The 10,973-nt window shown below is 42.4% G+C and overlaps 1 long non-coding RNA gene across 1 annotated transcript; it reads right to left on the bottom strand.

Annotated features, from left to right (window-relative positions):
• Positions 1-4,634: 4,634 nt before the first annotated feature.
• On the bottom strand, positions 4,635-8,185 carry LOC108644882. Its single transcript, XR_001923421.2, has 3 exons — positions 7,823-8,185; positions 7,328-7,435; positions 4,635-6,085 (listed from the first exon to the last, which is right to left on the bottom strand). It is a non-coding gene; the product is annotated as an uncharacterized LOC108644882 (long non-coding RNA).
• Between the last annotated feature and the right edge of the window lie 2,788 nt (positions 8,186-10,973).

Consider the following 10,973-nt stretch of genomic DNA (forward strand, 5'->3'; position numbering starts at 1 on the left):
CTGCAACTGGGCTGGCGCAAAATTGTACATTGTAAATGTGTCTGTTCCACAATGGTTTCCCAGGCTAACAGTTAGGGTTCTGCAGCGGGTCTGTTACAATCACTGGGGGGGTGCCTAACATTTCCCCACTCCCCAGTGATTATACAGGTATAGGACCCGTTATCCAGAATGCTCAGGACCAAGGGTATTCCAGATAAGGGGTCTTTCCGTAATTTGGATCTCCATACCTACTAAAAACAATAAAACATTAATTAAACCCAATAGGATTGTTTTGCATCCAATAAGGGGTAATTATATCTTAGTTGGGATCAAGTACAGGTACTGTTTTATTATTACAGAGAAAAGGGAATCATTTAACCATTAAATAAACCCAATAGGACTGTTCTGCCCCAATAAGGGGTAATTATATCTTAGTTGGGATCAAGTACAGGTACTGTTTTATTACTACATTTCTGAATTATTTGGAGTCTATCGGAGACAGGCTTTCCGTAATTCGGAGCTTTCTGGATAACGGGTTTCCGGATAAGGGATCCCATACCTGTACCTTTCCTTCCCCTTTAAACAATTCTGATTATGCCACTTCCAGCTTGAAGCAAAAGCACGTCCTGTTTAATGGCGGTCAGCGGGTCACAGTTAAGGTTGCGGATAAGGCAGTTGCAGGTCAAGTCAGGTCGTGGGTCAATGCAAGTAAAAATGCAAGTTCAGGTCGTGTGTTTTGGGCCTTAGGGCCACATCTCCAAAAGTGTTTTTGCACAGGATTCTACCCCCAGTTACTTTGGATTGGCATAGCATGTCTTTTTGCTTGCCGAAAATATGCGCCATACATTTGGTGCGGCATTGGCCTTATGTCTAAGCACATTAATATCAGGCGGAGCTGGAGCAACTCCTGGAGCATAATGCTCACCATGAGGGGCCAGAAAATCAGAACATATTATCTAGACCAGGGATCCCCAGCATGTTTTACTTGGCAGCCACACACAAATGTTACAAATGGTGATGAGCCAAACATCCAATGAGCTTGTGGCTTGTACAGTTGTAAATTGCAATAAATAGATGAAGGTGAGTTTTACATGATATTGATAAAAATCTCATTAATTGTTACTGGAGAAAGTGTTTGTCAAAAATATTCCAGAGTAGTATCTTGTTGAGCAGAATTCCACATACAACATCTGTATAACATTGAGCCTGGACACCCATTTAATGAATTAAAGTGGTTATACTCTCCCTGGAACAGCAGGGGTTTTGGATGATTCCCACCATACTGGCAACTGCCTGGGCATGTATATTACTCTGGGGGAAGGGCAGTTTCCAAAACCACCCTGGAATCCTTGATTTTTTCACAGTTCTTTGTGCACGATGGTTGGATCATCTAAGAAATTTTTTATACAGATTTTTCTAACTATGGACTTTTCTCTAATTATGGACTTTTCTATAAATATTTTGTAAAAGGAAATAAATGGTGATCTAAAGTCATTTGGCTGGATATTTTCAAGCACCAATTCATATGCGTGAAGGTGCTCTCCTCTTTTTCTGCGATATTTCAAAAAGCCAGGCGGTGGGCTATTGGGGATTGACGCATCGTGCCGTGTGAGCAGTAAAGCGTTTATATATTCAATTTTCTGAACCGCTTACTCTACTTGATGTAATTACAGAAATAAAATCTACTAAAGAGGTCTGCACCACGCTGATAAACGCCAAAACAGAAGAAATTAAACTGGATCTATCCATAATCAGGCAAGATCTCCAAAAATTGTGGGAACGTACTGCTGCTACAGAACAGCGTCTCAGCGAGCTAGAGGGCACCTGTGCCCCAGTTCAGCAAACAATGCAGAACCTCTGTAAAGATGTCCAAAGCTGCATGGCGCAATCACATGACCTGGAGAATAGGCTCAGGCTTAACAACCTACACTTGGTCGGCTTCCCTGAAAGAGCGGAAGGTACGGCACCGGAGTTCATTACAACGTGGCTTCTAAACAACTTTGATAAAAACAAGCTGTCGGGCACCTTTGCTGTGACACGGGCACACAGAGTTCCGACAAAACCACCACCGGGCGCACCGCCTAGACCCCTTCTGGCACGCATACTAACCGCGATTGACAGAGATTCCATCCTTCCCATGGCCAAGGGAAAATATAATCTGCAATACCGAGCCAGGAAAATCTCCATCTATGCCGACTTCTCGTCCGAAGTACAAAAGCTGAGAGCCGAATTCCAGGATGCAAAATGGAGACTACGAGCAGAAAACATCCAATACGCCATGTTTTACCCAGCAAGGCTCCGTGTCTCAACTAATGGCAGCAACCTGTTCTTCACTTCGCCGCAGGACCTGAACCAATGGCTTGACTCGAGAAACGACGCACCCTAAAGGGAGGGGCAGGGCAGGTTATGCAATGTTACGCATAAAGGTTTCCGTTTTTAAGTTATGGTTTTAACTCAGGTGCCAAATATGAATGGATCTGGATGCAGGCGCAGGATTTACTAGATCCAGCAATATGCGCAAGTACACCATACCCACAAACTGCTAATGGCGGTTAATGTTCTGACTTGGAATGTACGGGGTCTTAACAACCCCATCAAGTGTAAGCAAGTACTTGATTTTTTGAAACGCAACAAAATACATACTGCATTTCTGCAAGAAACCCTCCTGGTGGGCAGCAAAACACTGGCGCTTAAACGCCCTTGGATAGGGTGGGCGTACCACTCATCCTACTCAGTATACTCGCCAGGGGTATCAATCTTAGTGCATAAACAACTACCCTTTAAGCTGGAGAACCTAAGCATAGACCAAAAGGGCAGATACATTTTTATACAACATGGGCAACGTGAGCTGGTGTTAGAAAACATGTATATAGCGCCCCCCTATGCAGACGACTGCATGAAAACATGGGCAGAACACTCTGCCCTTAGCCTACTAGTTGGGGACTTTAATACTATCCTCAATCCAGAAACCAATCGTTTACGTAAAGTAGGATCAAACATAACTGAACCCCCCACTAACCTCCGATATCTAATGGAGGAACTTTGCATGAGATTTGGAGGCACCACCACCCGCAAGAGAAACAGTTTTCCTGCTTCTCTGCTTCCCATAATGTTCTCTCACGGCTAGACATGATGTCGGCAAACGTCTCCTTCCTAAAGTCTCACAAACTAAATACTTACCCAGGGGCATCTCAGACCATGCCCCAATGCTGGCAGTGCTAACAATCTGTAACCCTCCAACAACCACCCATTGGTCTGTCCAATCTGGTTCCATATACTTAACAATCAGTTTCTCCAAATAACAAGGGGCTCATATCTAACCTATATACGATGCTGCTAAAGCAAACGGTGCATAAAAGTATACCCAGATCGCAAATCAATTGGGAAAAATACCTCCCCATCCTCACTGGTTGTCAATGGCAGCAAACGCGTAAGACCCCAACCCAGGTGTCGCTAAACTATAAATACAGACTGTTCCAACTCTACATTATCCATAGGGCCTACCTAACCAAGGTCAGGCTACACAAAATTGATGTGTAACAGATGTGGTCATGAGGAGGGTACGCTTATACATACACTATGGTCCTGCAACAAACTGAATATTTATTAAATTCTAGGTGCCCTATCTGAGTTACTACAATATCCAATCCCTAGAGCACCGGAACTGTGTCTACTATGGGTAACCACATCATTAAAATGACCTAAAACAGATGTACAATTTTTGCAGAAAGTCCTATTTATAGCCAGAAAAGGGATCACACGACTCTGGAAATGCCCTGATCCTATAACCAATGGTATAACTCGGTTGGGGACTTGTGTAACATTGAAAAAGCCGCTTACACAAAAAATGGAAATCACAATAAATATGTGGCAATTTGGAATAAATGGAACAACGCCTATAATAATATATTATAGAAACCAATGTATTAACACTTAGTCACCTGGATATAAAATGTTGATGCTCTGTAAAATAATCTTTCTGCGATGTGGGTGTAACACTAAGCTCCGAGTTATAACTGTCAGAAGCAATTGTCAATTGTCAGTTTGCATTGTTATAGGCTTTCTCAATAAACTTACCTGAGTAAAAAATAAAATGTTTGGCCATTAGGCAGCCTCTATGCACTCTATCAGCTTACAGGGACTTTATTTGGTAGGAAATCTTGTTTTTATTCATCCAAAACTTGCCCCCAAGTCAGGAATTCAAAAATAACTCCCTGGTTTGGGGGCACTGAGAGCAACACCCAAGGGGTTGGGGAGCAACATGTTGCCCCGGAGCCACTGGTTGGGGATCACTGGCTTAGACCTTAGGCCCACTCTCCCCTTCTCTGTTCACTCACTTTCTGTAGTCTCTTAATTACTTCTTTTTTCATACTATTATCTATCCTTTCCTCCATTTCTTCTCTATAGAATTGAGTAATGGCCACGGTATAGGCATACAAGGCAAATGGCTGGGTGGGCAAGAGGGCCCACTGACACGCAGGCAGTTAGTTTACTGAGAGGAAAAAATATTAATAACAGTTGTCAAATATGAGAAATCTGCTGTTATTCAAAAAAATATAGTTATCCAGTAAGTCCCCCCCTTGCCACCCTCCCCAGTGAGAATCCTATTACAACCATATGGGGATCACAATGAATTTTAAATGAAACAACTCAGATGCAGTTGAGACTTTTAGCTTTAATTCAGCGGGGTGAACAAAACGATTGCATAAAAATGTCAGTTGTACAAAACCAAAATTAGAAAAAAGTTGTCTCTGTCCAAATATTTATGGACCTGATTCAGTAGTGCAAACTGAGACAGGATTACAAGTGCAATACCAAAGGCCGACCTGGCAAACCCCCTCTATATTTGAAAAAACATCAACAGCATTCATAAAAGGTACTCGCCCCATACATGCTCCTTGCACTTGCGTGTACTTGCTACTCGCGGGGAGCGCTAATGTGCAAATGAGCGAGTACTTGTGGGGAGCACTAATGTGCCCAACCAGCCTGCTCTAATGAATGATATGCACAAGTGTAGGAATTGATGCAAGAGAACCCTGGAATCATTTCAAGCTGGGGCATTTCAGGGTTCCACTAGGGGGCAGGCCAATCAGCACTACTGACTTGTTCATAATCCCATGCTATTGCCGTTAATAACATCATTCGCAGCTTGGCACACAGGCACAATGATGCTGTAATTGTGGGGGAAAATAGCAAATTGCATCCAAAAAAGCACTTGGCACTATGTGCGCCATTTACTCATGAGTCTTCTAGCCTATTATTAGGGGTGCACAAAATCCATTGCCTCCCTCTGGATCTTGCTGAGCTACAAATACAAAGTGACTGCTAGGTGGTGGCAGGTAGGTCTTACTTTGCATGCAACTATACCCAACAGTTCTGTTGAGTACACCCTACGTACAAGTGACCCTTCATGCTCCACACTTGCATGGATACCTATGCCTACTAACACTTCTTGTTGTCACTATTGGCTGCTCATATTCTAGCTCAGGGGATCCTCTTCTCTGACTACATCCAATTATTTATATGTTACCTCTAAGCTGTGCACTAAGCAACCACTCCACAATTGTGCAGAAAAGATACATTATTGCTCACAGAGCATGTGAGACAGAAAAAGTAGCTGAAATACTGAGATTTTAATTCAAATTGGATGATAAGCATTCCAAATAAAGGTCAGGAATTTGAAAGAAACAAGTCTTGATTTTATTGGAAGATACAGATTGGAAGTTGGCCGTCAGGGCAGGCAGCAGGCAAGGCAGAGTCTAGTATACAAACCTTGGGTCACAGCAAGCAGAAAAAAAGGCTTCCCATGGCTCAGCAGTAAAATGCACTAGAAAACTCCTACACAGCGGAGCAGGGTTCCAGAATGGGCTGGTCACAATAGGTACAAAGGGCAGGGACTCCCAGGCAAAGTCCTATTGGGTTTTGAAGTCTCTCAGTTAATGGTATAGTGATGGAACTCCTCCTGCGCTGCGCGGCCCGAACACCAAACAATACGACTTGCTCACATGGCTCCTTCTCGCTCAGGATTCAAATGTGAATCGCTTTCCCATCATGCACCTGTGATCCTGTGCCTTTATCTCCCATAGACAGTTCAGCCAGATCCAACCTGGAAGCAGAAAGAACAAAACCATTCTGATCAAGCAGACAGCTCAACACAATATGCAGTTCCAACACAATATGCAGTTTGTCACAAAGTGGGCTGTACAGACTAATGGTAAAAACGCTTGGAATCACCCCCATTCGTTTCCATGGGAATTGCCTGGACCGGGGGCCACGTGACAGTCATTTTGTGGTGATTGCCACGGACAATAATGTGGGTGATTTTGAGCAATTTGTTGGCCACACACTGAGCTGCAATTGCTTAGTCGACAAAATATCCTGAATCTGCCTCTGTGCCGTTACCCTAAAGCTGTACGCAGAGGCGGCCGAGTTGGCCGGGCGCTGCTGGAATGACCTCCAGTTCATTACTAAGGGGCAGATTTATTAAAGTGTGAGCCCACCACAGGAAAATTCACCTACTTTCTATTCATTCCTTTGGGATTTTTAGACTTTTTATTTATCAAATGGTGAACTCAAACTTTTATCTTTTGATAAATACACTTCAAAAAATCCTATGGGAATGAATAGAATGTGGGTAAATTTGTATTAAACTCATAATTTGCTAAATCTGCCCCAAATGTACAGTAGTTAAATAACAGCAGTTGGACTCTGTAATGTACAAATGCAGAGAGTTTTATATTGTGAATACTCAGCATAGCAAGTATTTTCTTGAATTGTATAAAGAGAAACAATGCATTATTAAGTGTTCTGCTGCTGTAAAAATAACATGACAATGTGGGGAAACTTATTCCAGCAGCTCTGAGCTACCAGGCCCACTGATGGCAGAGCCCATTGCAGCTATCTGACCAACACAGGGCAAAGGCTAAGGGCACAGTTTACAGGTCACTTGAAAATTCAGGTACATATATAATACATGCATGTTGAAGGGCATGTTGAAGAAATTGTAATCAGCGCAGCCCTTCCAACTGGATTTTCTAGTCTGGTAACCCTAACTGCATATCATATCTTAAAGAATCCCTTTTCCCTAAAAACTGTTTCACCATATTCAGTGCATTGGCCCCCACACTGGGAGCCCCTTCCTAGTGCAGAGGCCAGAGTGCTCATACCATAGTAAATAAATCTAGTTTACAGTCATTTGGATTTTACATCTACTAAATACACATTTGTGAGTCTGATGCCAAACAGATCCACATTCTGGGCCAAATAGGGCCGATCTGATCACTGAGCCTTTCATTGGACCCAGATACTGGAGGAAGAACAAGACCTTCCTCTTGTGCCACCATCTTACCTTAGGGCAGTGCTTGTCAGAAGTTTCATTTCAAGCTCCTCTCAAAGGTTCAACAATTGACCGAGCCGCTCCATGAAGGTCCAACCTCTGGTCATGGCCCCACCTCAACTAAGGAAATAAGTACAGATATAGTGGGTCATTTACTGTGTCAGGAATATCAAGGGCAGCAATTACATATTGAGCCTAAATGTCTCCCCAACTGAACTGCTGGGCTTTCAGGTGCATCTAGGAGGGCAAATGGCCAGTCTTCCCAATTGACCCTCACTGGCCTTCATGTTGAGGCCACAGAACAAGAAGGCTTATCCTTCTATGGATATTCCGCTGAAATCATGGAGAATGAAAGAACCAGCATTATAACAGTCAAGCAAAGATAATTTGGTCACTTGTATTCACTCTCCCGCGCATACACAGTAGCCATGAAATGAAATAATAACCTAATAAATAAGTAATAAGGAGCATTGGTTGAGTCTGGGTTTCCTTGCCCTTTAAACTTACCAATGGTGACTGTTTGCTGCCCCAGAAGCAAGGTTCTCACGCCTCATGGAGCTCTAGGAGATTCTATCTTCCCCCTGTGTCTGAGTTGCTTTTTACCGGAGAGAACAATTCACTGACGTTAATATACTCGGCTCATTACGGCAGAACAGTAGAAGGGAATACAGAATGTGAGCGCTAGAGTACGGTAAGGATCTGACTGATCACTGCGCAGCCCTACAGATCCCGCGGGAAACTGATCTCACAGAATACAAAGTAAAACAGTGACCCAGTCTAAGGGTAATGGCACAGGGGGAGACGGGCAGCATTCTGTCCCACCGGGAATTTATAGCTCCAAGTAACACTACAAATCTCCTCCCCCCACCCCCCTCGACAGACCCAAGTACATTTCCGCTAATACCGGTCCAGGCCTTGGCCGATATTTTACCAGCTAGAGCCGTGAAATATCAGCCAGATGGCAACCCAAGTCCCTGGATCAACATGCTACTAAACTTTTAGTATGCTATAGAGTGGCCAATTCTAAGCAAATCTTTGATTGGTTTTTATTATTTATTTCTTATACTGTGCTAATTATTTGCCTTCTTCTTCAACCTCTTTGCAGCTTTCAAATGGGGGTCACTGACCCAAGAGCCCAAAAACTATTGCTCTGTGAGGCTACAGCTCTATTGTTACTTTTTATAACTCTTTTTTTCTATTTCTTCTATTTCTATTTTGTCTCCTCCTACTCATATATCAGTCTCTCATTCAAACCACTTCTGGTTGCTAAGGTAAGCAACCTAGCAACCAGACAGTTGTTGACAATCTGAAAGTTGCTAAACAAAAATTGAATTAAACTACAAATAATAAAAAATGAAGACTAATTGCAAATTGTCTCAGAATATGACTCGCTACATAATACTAAAAGGATAGAAATCCCCAGTTATATAGATTTCTATAGCTACAAACTTCTGAATTTCTGAACAGACCCACAAAGCGCTTCCATTAAATATATAATTTGAGCCAATACAAGCAGGGCAGCCTGCCTTCAGATCAGAAACCTGCCAGGCACTTACACTGCGCTTGGGCTAAAATGTTACTCTGACAGCTCTCTGTGCTCAGCTTGTACCCCATATATGCGCACATCCACATTTCATCATCTTCTCCCTAAGGAACATATGTTGTGAAATAAACAAAAACAATATGTGTATGAGGTTTATTTTAGCTAAATTGCCATGGGCAATAATAAGCCCCAAAACAGCTCTGTAGCGCATAAACAGAAGTTAGTGGGCTCCACAGAATATCATTTCAAGACATTTTCGTAAAACATATATTTAAACTATCATTCCAGACCCCAAGAGGGGGCAAGCCCTACAGTTACCCCTCCGGCCTGAGCACAGCCCTGGGTTACATCTCCCACTAACACTCTCAATAACAGTTGCTTCAATCGTACAATCCATCTATCAATTCCATCCGTTGAGATTCTTAACTGCTCTTAATCTAAATTTAGGAGCCTGGATATTTTGCTTTTAAATGCATGAAATTCCCCAATCCCTTACATTCCCACTCAATCATTTCCCAGCAGGCCTAAACGGTGCGTTATAGTAATATTGGAATTAGAAGCCCCCTCTCAGGCCCTCTCTCAGATCTAGATGTCCCTCAACCCCTGTCACAACCGCAAATCATAACAAACCCCATTGAATGGGACTTTGCTGGGATGTCCTGTACGGCCAGTCTGGTTTAAATAAATATATTGTTTCAATGCGTTGGATAGTTTCATTATAAACACGACAAATCATCATATCAGTCATTTAGTATTTATACATTGTTTCATATATTTCTGCCACCAGCAATGATTCACAATCTTCGCAACTTTTTTCAGATAACACACAAGTTAGTAATAACATATTAAGAGAAAAGGGCCGTTAAATGAATAATACATGTACCGTGAGTGCAATAATATATATTATATATCTACAAGTTGCATAGCAATAGCTATCAAAATGTAGCCAAATCTGAATGCAATGGGCTATAGGCAGGAGATGCAAACAGCTTATCTCTAACGTTCCTGTCTAATATCAATATTGTCTTTATTAGGTGCCTTGTCACAAAGAAATATGGATTTGATCAGATGCTCTATTTGTTGTCTCTTTATATATTTATTCTGCCACTCGCTATCACCATGTATTTAGCAGTAACATTAAAGGGAAGCCCCACTCAGAAACTCTTTTGTAGTGTTACAAAAACCCAATGGTTTTAAAGTTGTCTGTAAATGTTATGACAAACAAACATTTCATGACATGTGACCAGAGATGACTTCACACACAGCAATGTGACAGTTGGTTTTGTCCGTTGGTTGACTTTGTGGCGAGAGGTAAGTCTGAATCCCCTGAGAGATTTTTTGCCAAATAACCCTTGTTTTAGCTAAAAAAAGATGGGAAATAGTTGGGTGATGCCCCCCTAGACTAGCGGATGTTGCTCCTCTCACAGATTTTAGTGAATTTGGAGAATTTTAGAGATGACATTAATCTTAGCGCTGGTTGGGAGACACAGACACAGGGTTTGGCAGTTTTGCAGTTCTGAAGCAAATATATATATTTTTTTTTGACTGGGGACCCCATAAACATTTGGAGGCCATACAATACATACATTTTTCCTCCCAGTATTGACAGGCTCCTTAGAGTTCTGCCCCTTTGCCCCGGGTATCTGCCCTGCTCTCATGTAGCAACCTTAACATTTAACTGAATACATTTCAATACATTTTTCCTTGCAAAGCAAAGCAATTGGCACAGAAATGAATGGGGTTGATCTTTTCCCATCAGCCTGTACAGCCCCCTAAAAGCACTGTGACACCAGGACCCACGCTTGGTTGGCAGCGCTGTCCGGAGCCCTTCTTTGCACCAAACGTTTGTATCTCTCCCAATCAAATTCTTCATTCTATTAAAGCTTCTAATAATTGGTGCTACTGGTTATTTATAGAGCAGCAAACATATTCAGTAGCGCAGTACAACTGGGAGGGATACAGAAAGGGAACCCTAGTATATACTGCTATAAATGACAGAGAGGATCACAAGAGCTCACAGTCTCTTCTCTCTCCTGAAATAGAGCGATTTGAGAGACTTGAGAAATAGAGCGATTTGAGAGATTTGCAGCGACTCCTACCATCCTTGCGATATAG

Source organism: Xenopus tropicalis, chromosome 8 (assembly GCF_000004195.4).
Source record: "Xenopus tropicalis strain Nigerian chromosome 8, UCB_Xtro_10.0, whole genome shotgun sequence".
Classification (NCBI taxonomy): Eukaryota; Metazoa; Chordata; class Amphibia; order Anura; family Pipidae; genus Xenopus; species Xenopus tropicalis.